This window comes from Wyeomyia smithii, chromosome 2, assembly GCF_029784165.1.
Source record: "Wyeomyia smithii strain HCP4-BCI-WySm-NY-G18 chromosome 2, ASM2978416v1, whole genome shotgun sequence".
Classification (NCBI taxonomy): Eukaryota; Metazoa; Arthropoda; class Insecta; order Diptera; family Culicidae; genus Wyeomyia; species Wyeomyia smithii.
This window is the reverse complement of record NC_073695.1, coordinates 242,437,224-242,444,977: the sequence shown is the minus strand read 5'-3', so window position 1 is coordinate 242,444,977 and position 7,754 is coordinate 242,437,224.

Below are 7,754 nucleotides of genomic sequence, written 5' to 3'. Positions count from 1 at the left end.
CACAAATTTGTGCACATCTCGAGAGCTAATCAGCCAAATGGAACAAAATTTGGCAGGTAAATGTTTTTAGTCGTAACAAATATGTACATAATGGCTTGAAACCCGACTACCTCTTCTATAAGGGAGGGATCCCATGAAAATAAAACACAAATTTCGCACAGCTCAAGAACCAATCAAGAAAATACAACCAAATTTGGTATGTGAATGTTTTTAGAGGTAACAAATATGTCCATAATGGTTTACGCCCCTCCCTCTTCTGGAAGTTCATGTTTCTTCACAAATTTCTGCACATCTCGTGAACTAATCAACTAAATGGAACCATATTGGCAGGTGAATGTTTTTAGTGGTAACAAATGTGTTCCATAATCGACCTCAGACAACATTTTGATTGTAAGATGGCAACTTCCGGTTTCTGGAAAACAGCCGAAAATGGCCGATTTCCACCCAATATAATAATATCCGGATCTTGAATAATACACAGGAGCTAAAATGGACCACAGATAGCATTTTGAATTCTAAGATGGCGACTTCCGGTTTCTGAAAACAGCAGAAAATGACCAAATACCACCCAATATGAGTTTTTCTTTAACCAGTATGCCGTTCAAAATCCAGAAATTGTCTCCAAATGCCATTATGAAATCCAAAATGGCGACTTCCGGTGTCGGAAAAACAGCGGCAAATGACCAAATACCACCTAATATGGGTATTTCCGGAACCGTAATGATGCACTGGAGCCACAAATCGACTTCAGACAACATTTTGAATTGTAAGATGGCAACTTTCGGTTTCTGGAAAACAGCCTGAAATGGACGATTCCCATTAAATATTAGTATTTCTGGAACCAGAAAGTTGCACAGAAGCTAAAAATTGATCACAGACACAATCTTGAATTTTAGGATGGTGACTTCCGGTGTCTGGTAAACAGCCGGAAATGACCAAATACCATTCAATATGAATGTTTTCGGAATCAGAATTACGCCCAGATGACAAAAATTGATTTCACTGAAGACGACCTCTTTTAGTTTCTGGCAAACAACCAAAAATACCTCCCAATATGGGTATTTCCGGTGTCAGATTAATGCCAGAAAGTCTGCTGATAATGACAGAATACCACTCAATATGAATATAGTCAGAATTAAGGCGATGTACAGAAGCCAAAAGACGAGGATGTTGTCATTTCGATAAAACCAATCATTTCAAACGATTTGTTATTTGACTTTGAGCATATCCTATGGCCGATTCGTCGTGCATTTGCAGACTTCAAACAAACCGCAAGGAATCAATGAACTTGGAACGTTCAAATAGTACGACACCGCATTTAAATTATGTTGAGGCCACATTTATCGATCAAAGCAGGTAGAGTTTTAAATAGTCTTTGAATTTCTTTTCTTTCCATAACTTTTCAACCACATATCAAATTGTTATGAAGTTTGTTATTTGTAAGTTTGAGAGATGACTCGTTCGTATGACACTAGTTATGTTCAAATAAGTCATGTAATCTTTGAGATTATAGACTTTCGTTGTTTTATTAACAATTTAATACATAACGGTGGCTTAAGTTCAATTATAATCAAATGAAATGGGAACGTATAGGGCAGCCAAACTTTGAAACCACGTGTTCAATCATAATTCATCAGTTAACCCTTAACTAGTCCGCTCATCTGATAATAATAATCAAATCGGTTGTGTAGTTTCTGAGATAATGAAGTTTCGTGATTTTCACAAGTTGGTACATTACAAATGAAGTTACAGTTCGATTACAGTAAAATTCAATAGGGTCTTCTGAGGCAGCTAGACCATTCATTTGACACTAATTTTGTGGAAATCGGGTCGGCCATCTCTGAGATAAGTGAGTGAGTCCAAGTAGTCTTCGGAATATGTCCTTTGCATAGCTGGATTTCACATTTTTAAACATAACAGGCAAAGTAATAGTCCGATTGCAAAACAAATCAATAGGGTCTTATGGGGCAACTAGACCAGACCTTCCATTTGACACTGATTTTATGAAAATCGGTACAGCCCTCTCTGAGAAACATGAGTGAGATTAAACAGTCTTCAGAACACTTTTCTTTTCATAACTTTTGAACCACATGTTCAATCTTCATAAAATTCAAAAGTTAAGGGTTTTTCAGGTAGCCCGTTCTATTGAGACCAATTTTGTTCAAATCGGTTGTGTAGTTTCTGAGATAATGATGTTTCGTGATTTTCACATTTTTAAACATAACCTCTAAACTAAAAATCTGATTACAATAAAATTGAATAGGGTCTTATGGGGCAACAATACCTTTCATTTGCAATTAATTTCATGAAAATCGGTCCAGCCATCTCTGAGAAAAGTGAGTGAAAATAAAAATCTGCACATACACACCCACACACATACACACACACATACACACACACACACATTCAGAAAATGCTCAGCTCGTCGAGCTGAGTTGAGTGATATATGCCATTCGGCCCTTTGGAGCACTTTTATACTATCGGTTTTGCAAGTGATTGCTATACCTTTCTAGGAGAAAGGCAAAACGCCAGTGTTACGTATGTCTTTTGTATGCGGTAATACCACATACTTAGACATACGTAACACTGGCGATTTTTTTGGTACTCTTTGCCCCACATCACCCGGTACCAACACCAGTATGAACTGCTCGACGAAAATGAACGTCATTTTCTTCATAGCGGCTCTACTCGAGCCCTCAACAAAATCCCTTACGAAACTGTCAAAAAGTTGTTAACAAAATCAATGCTGCATTTTTCGAGTGGAAACGAGACAAATGCAGGACTGCGCAGGTACACAACCTCCATAAACTACTCAAACAGAGGTTTTTTTACAGAGGTTGGTACTTTCGAGTAGTTCATTTTGTACCAACTTTTTTGGAAGATTTCTTCCTGAGTGTTACGTATGTCTTGTGTATGTGGTAATACACTCTTTGACCAAGCGTCAAATATTTGTCACTTTTTGAAAGATAAAACTTTGGTCAAAGATAATTGTTTGGTACTCTCCAATTTTGACATGGGCAAACAACAATCATGATGTCAAATAAATTTGACCATTATGTCAAAAGCAGGGGGATCTATCTGTCAAACATCGTGTAACCAACATGTTCGGCGGAAGGGCGTTTGTTCTGATTTTTGTTCTTTTTGGTCATGGAATTGATCGATGTAAAATATTATAGAACTGGAACGTTTTTTTATTAAAACTCGAGAAACCGCGGAAAAGTTTCATGAATGTGTTGTGTAGTGATTATTCCCCCCATTTTTGTTCATAGTCACAAACATCATGGACCAACAAACGTCATGGACCAGAGTTGATCTGCGATAACGCACACACATATGAAATTTGATAGCAGTGAACCAAGTATGATGACAGTTCTACAAGGTATGCTACATTTTTGTCTATCCACGCACTCAAACAAATCTCGTTATGAAAAATTTCGCGTTTTGTATGGAATTCAGAACATTTTTGGAAATTTCTCGTTTTGTGTTGTTTTATATCTGATTTTTTTGGTTGGAGAGTGAATATCCAGTGGAAACACACTAGAAATTGATATTAAATTAGATTTAGTGTGGAAAATTGCGACAATATGTCGAAATAAAGTATATAAAAAAGCTATATTTCTAATAGTTGGAGCATAATCTTAGTCATTGTCATAGCTCATGACTTTTGTTACTGTATGAAACATAAGCGACTTTATAAGCGCTATTAGAGTACAAGAAAAAAACGAAAAGTGCAAAAAGGTTACCGGCAAATTGATGAAAAACAGCATATTTTACCTAAACCGCAGCATGTTTATGTATTCCCCACAAATAAAACATGTTTCAACATCATTTCTATAACTTTTCAGGAAAATATGTTTTATAAGTTTAATTTAAAATGCAAAATCATTTCAAATTTCATACAAAATTGGAAAAAGTTCATAACGATCACTAATACTAATGCATCGACGTGAATAGCATACCTTGTAGAACTGTCATCATACTTGGAGCAGTGAATCCCCTCTGGTCAAAAGGTCAAATATTTGACCATTGGTCAAAGAGTGTAACACAGGCTTTAGACGTCTTTTATGACTGCCACTTCATTCATCATCGCTTCAAATTTCTATTTGCAAGCAACATTGCAAACAAACAGATGCACGTTCTACCCAACATTGCGAACAACAAATGAACCGCTCGATCCAAGCAGGTCATTCTCCCCACCACCGGCTAGTGGAAATCGACTTGCGCGCGTTTTATTTACATTGCATCCTTGGCTGTTGGGGACAAGCAAAGGACAGAGTAAGTGAATAATTTTCATTCTTTCCGTTACGAAGGCAACGCAGGCACACCAGATTGCAAGCGATGATGCATCGCGCACGTGCTCGAAGCGGTAATCAACGACAGCCACGGCAGCGGGTGCCACGATTTGTTGGCACCATTTTTGTGTGATCTGCAGAAAGCGCAACATTTGCACAACTCAGCCGGTTTCGGTTTAGGCTTGTGGAATGTTACTGTTCACCTCGAATGAATTTACCAAACAACAGTCTTTATCACTTTAAGGCTGTTTAGCTATATCAGGTTTTTATATCATATGAAAGAGCTGCATTTTCTGACCAATACGTGATTTAAAAAAAATTCTATCGTCGTCATTCTTATTCCTTCTCATATACCAACTGTCATTGTAGCGATTTAGAGAGATTTTAATTCACGTTCAGCTCAGACAATTACACTCTTTTAGCTGATACCTATATAAAAATCAATAATCCGTGAGTACCCAATTTTACATATGGTCATTTAAGCAAATGTTGGTATTTTAGAATTATAAAATACAATGTACACTTCACATCATCTTGACGTGCTCTACTGAACAATTCTATTGTGAATTTGTTACTGTACAAAGCTCTCAGCTAGAGAACTCAAATCAAAGTTGCATTTATCCCCCAGTGATGTCGTTTGCAAGGAAATCAAATTCTCTACTGCAAACGGACGGTCAAAAAACGGTATTACGACGATCACGAACGTCCAATACTTGGTCTATAGATCCTCAGTAAGTCATTCTTGCGAAGAGAAGCGAATTGTCCCCCGGGGCCGGATTTCGTCGCAGTAAGCTAGCTTGCTGTCAGACGAACTTACCGGACACCAGGATTCAAATCAAGAATGAGCACTTCCGGACCCGGTCGGGACAGATTTAAAACGGGTCGGCGTGTTCTGGTAGCGATTGTCAGGATCCAGCGCCAAAAGGGCATTCCAAACGGGCCAAAACTGTATCACATACATGTTACTAACAAAAAATAACGAAAAACTTTTCCCACTCAGAAGGAGGAGTAAAACATAATTAAACTTTATCGAAACAGTAAATAACGGCGAGAATATAGTCTTAAATAACGATCCAAAACCGCCTTTTGAAAGGTAAATAAACCAATCACAATCCTTTGACTGGATGAACTCCCAGGAGAAGTGTGACTGCGCAATTGTTAATCAACGGACGAAGAGGCTGGTCTATAAATAACATTGTTGCACCAAGGTCCTAACTGAAAATGCATAGGCGAAAGTGCGCCCGCGCACAGACTGTGTTTTGCGTTCCGAACACTTTCTGGCAAGTTGGCGCCTCGAGGAATACCCTCACCAAAGACCAGGATCATGATGCTCGAGCATTTCTTTGCAGATTGCCAACGGGAGCGGTTCTCCGTTACGAATCTGTTGGGTTGTGTACTTTGGAAAGCATACGACTTCGTGACAAAAGAGGCCGGTTTGTCTTGTGCAGTAAACAGTTTTAGGCTCTTCGTTTTTTTGCGATCTCTATTAAGTTATACTAGCTTGAACGTGATGAATAGTAAAAAAAACTATATTACCTACAGTTTAGATGGATACTGAAAAGCTAACTTAAAAGTTTGTATCTTCAATGTATTTCTGGTATTAAGAAGTATAAAACTATTTATTTTTTAAACTTCTGGTGGCAGTTTTTCTGCAGCAATCTTATGCCAACGGGGGCCGAAGAAAATCACTGACGAAGACGTTTGATACCCTATTTCGGAAAAACGATTATTATTAACTTGTTTCGTAGTGAAAAAAAAATTTAACCCGTGAAATAAAACTTTGTTTCCAACAAAAAAAATCCATCCAATTCTCTTCAGAAGCTCATTTTAAAAATAAATATTTTTCTTAGGGGCCATCCACATACCACGGGACAGATTTTTAACGATTTTGACCCCCCCTCCCCCTCCGTGGACAACTGTCCATATAAATTCTAAAAAAATTGTATGGACCGTGGACATTAGCATCTTGATGGAATTTTTAGCAAATAAGTGTTGATCATTCATCGGCAGTGATTTTTCCTCGATGAATAAAGACTGGCTGAAGAAGCTTAAACCGCTACTGAAAAATCGAATTATTCAACCGTATTCGCTTAAGCATTTTACCATTTTTACCAACATTTGCCATCACCCGCTTTCTGCTGCTCCAGAAAGAACCGTCCGCTTTGCCGGTCAACGCACGAATGAGAAATCAATTCGATGGCGTGCGTATGATACCGGTACAGTTTTGGAATGAAAATGATGGGGCGAAATGTTCGAATGGTACCAATGGCAAGGAAAAGGAAAAAGCATCAGGAACAGAAAGCGACCTCGAGTAAAACAACAACAACAACAACAAATCGTTTACAAAGTCGAATCGGTTGTATCCGTTAGTGTCGGCTGTGCTTGGGAGGAGAGGTAGTGATTGGTTTTATTCTCTGTATGCCTGAAGGGCACTGGGTACTGAAATGCCACTGCGACATTCTTGCTGATTGTCTTTTGTGGCGGGCCCCGATTGCTGTGCACAGGTTACGGATTGTTCGTACTCATTGATGGAGTAGAACTGTTTTGTTGTAAACCTGTACCCCAATTAGGTACAACATAGTTGATGAAACTAATGACCTGCTTGGGATTGGAGCTCCATGCTTGGTATGGAGTTAAAAGGTAACTTCCTAAGAAGTTGTACCTAGAGGAAGCAAGAGCTTCGCAAGAGCAAAGCAAATGCTCTGAACTCTCTGGTTCAGATTTGCAGAATCGGCAGGTGTCGTTCAACACTACGCCGATTTTCTTTAAATGATAAAAAGCGGGACAGTGTCCGGTGAGGAGTCCCGTGATTATCCGTAGGTCACTACGATTTAGACTAAGTAGCTTTCTTGCGGTTCCAGGGTTCGGATAGATAAACTGTTTGCCTTGTCTACAACCCTGTGCCTGTTGCCATTGGGATACTATTTCTAGCCTTTCCCAAGTTAATAGTTCGCTTTTGATAGCGGAAATGGACGTACCCAGAAACGGCTCGGGACCAATAAACCGCTGAGCTGATCCCTGTCTTGCTAGGTAGTCAGCGTGTTCATTACCCTCGACTCCGCAGTGTCCGGGCACCCAAAACAGAAAAACTGAATTCTGTCGGGAAAGTTCCCGTAGAGTTTCAATGCATTCCCAAACAAGTTTGGAAGCGCATTTGACGGACTTAAGTGCTAGTAGTGCTGCTTGACTGTCCGAGAATATACCGATTTTCGCATGTCTGTAGTTGCGTTGCAGACATATTTTTGCGCAGATATATATGGCATATACCTCTGCTTGAAAAACGGTGGGCCATTTTCCCAGGGAAAACGTTTCCTTGATACCGGGTCCGTATATACCAGATCCCGTTAGGGATCCCATTTTCGAGCCGTCCGTATAAAAATTGACGATGCCAGGTGGAAGATTAGGCCCTCCATTGTTCCACATAGAGCGGTTTGTTTCAATCACTCTATATGGAATATCCAT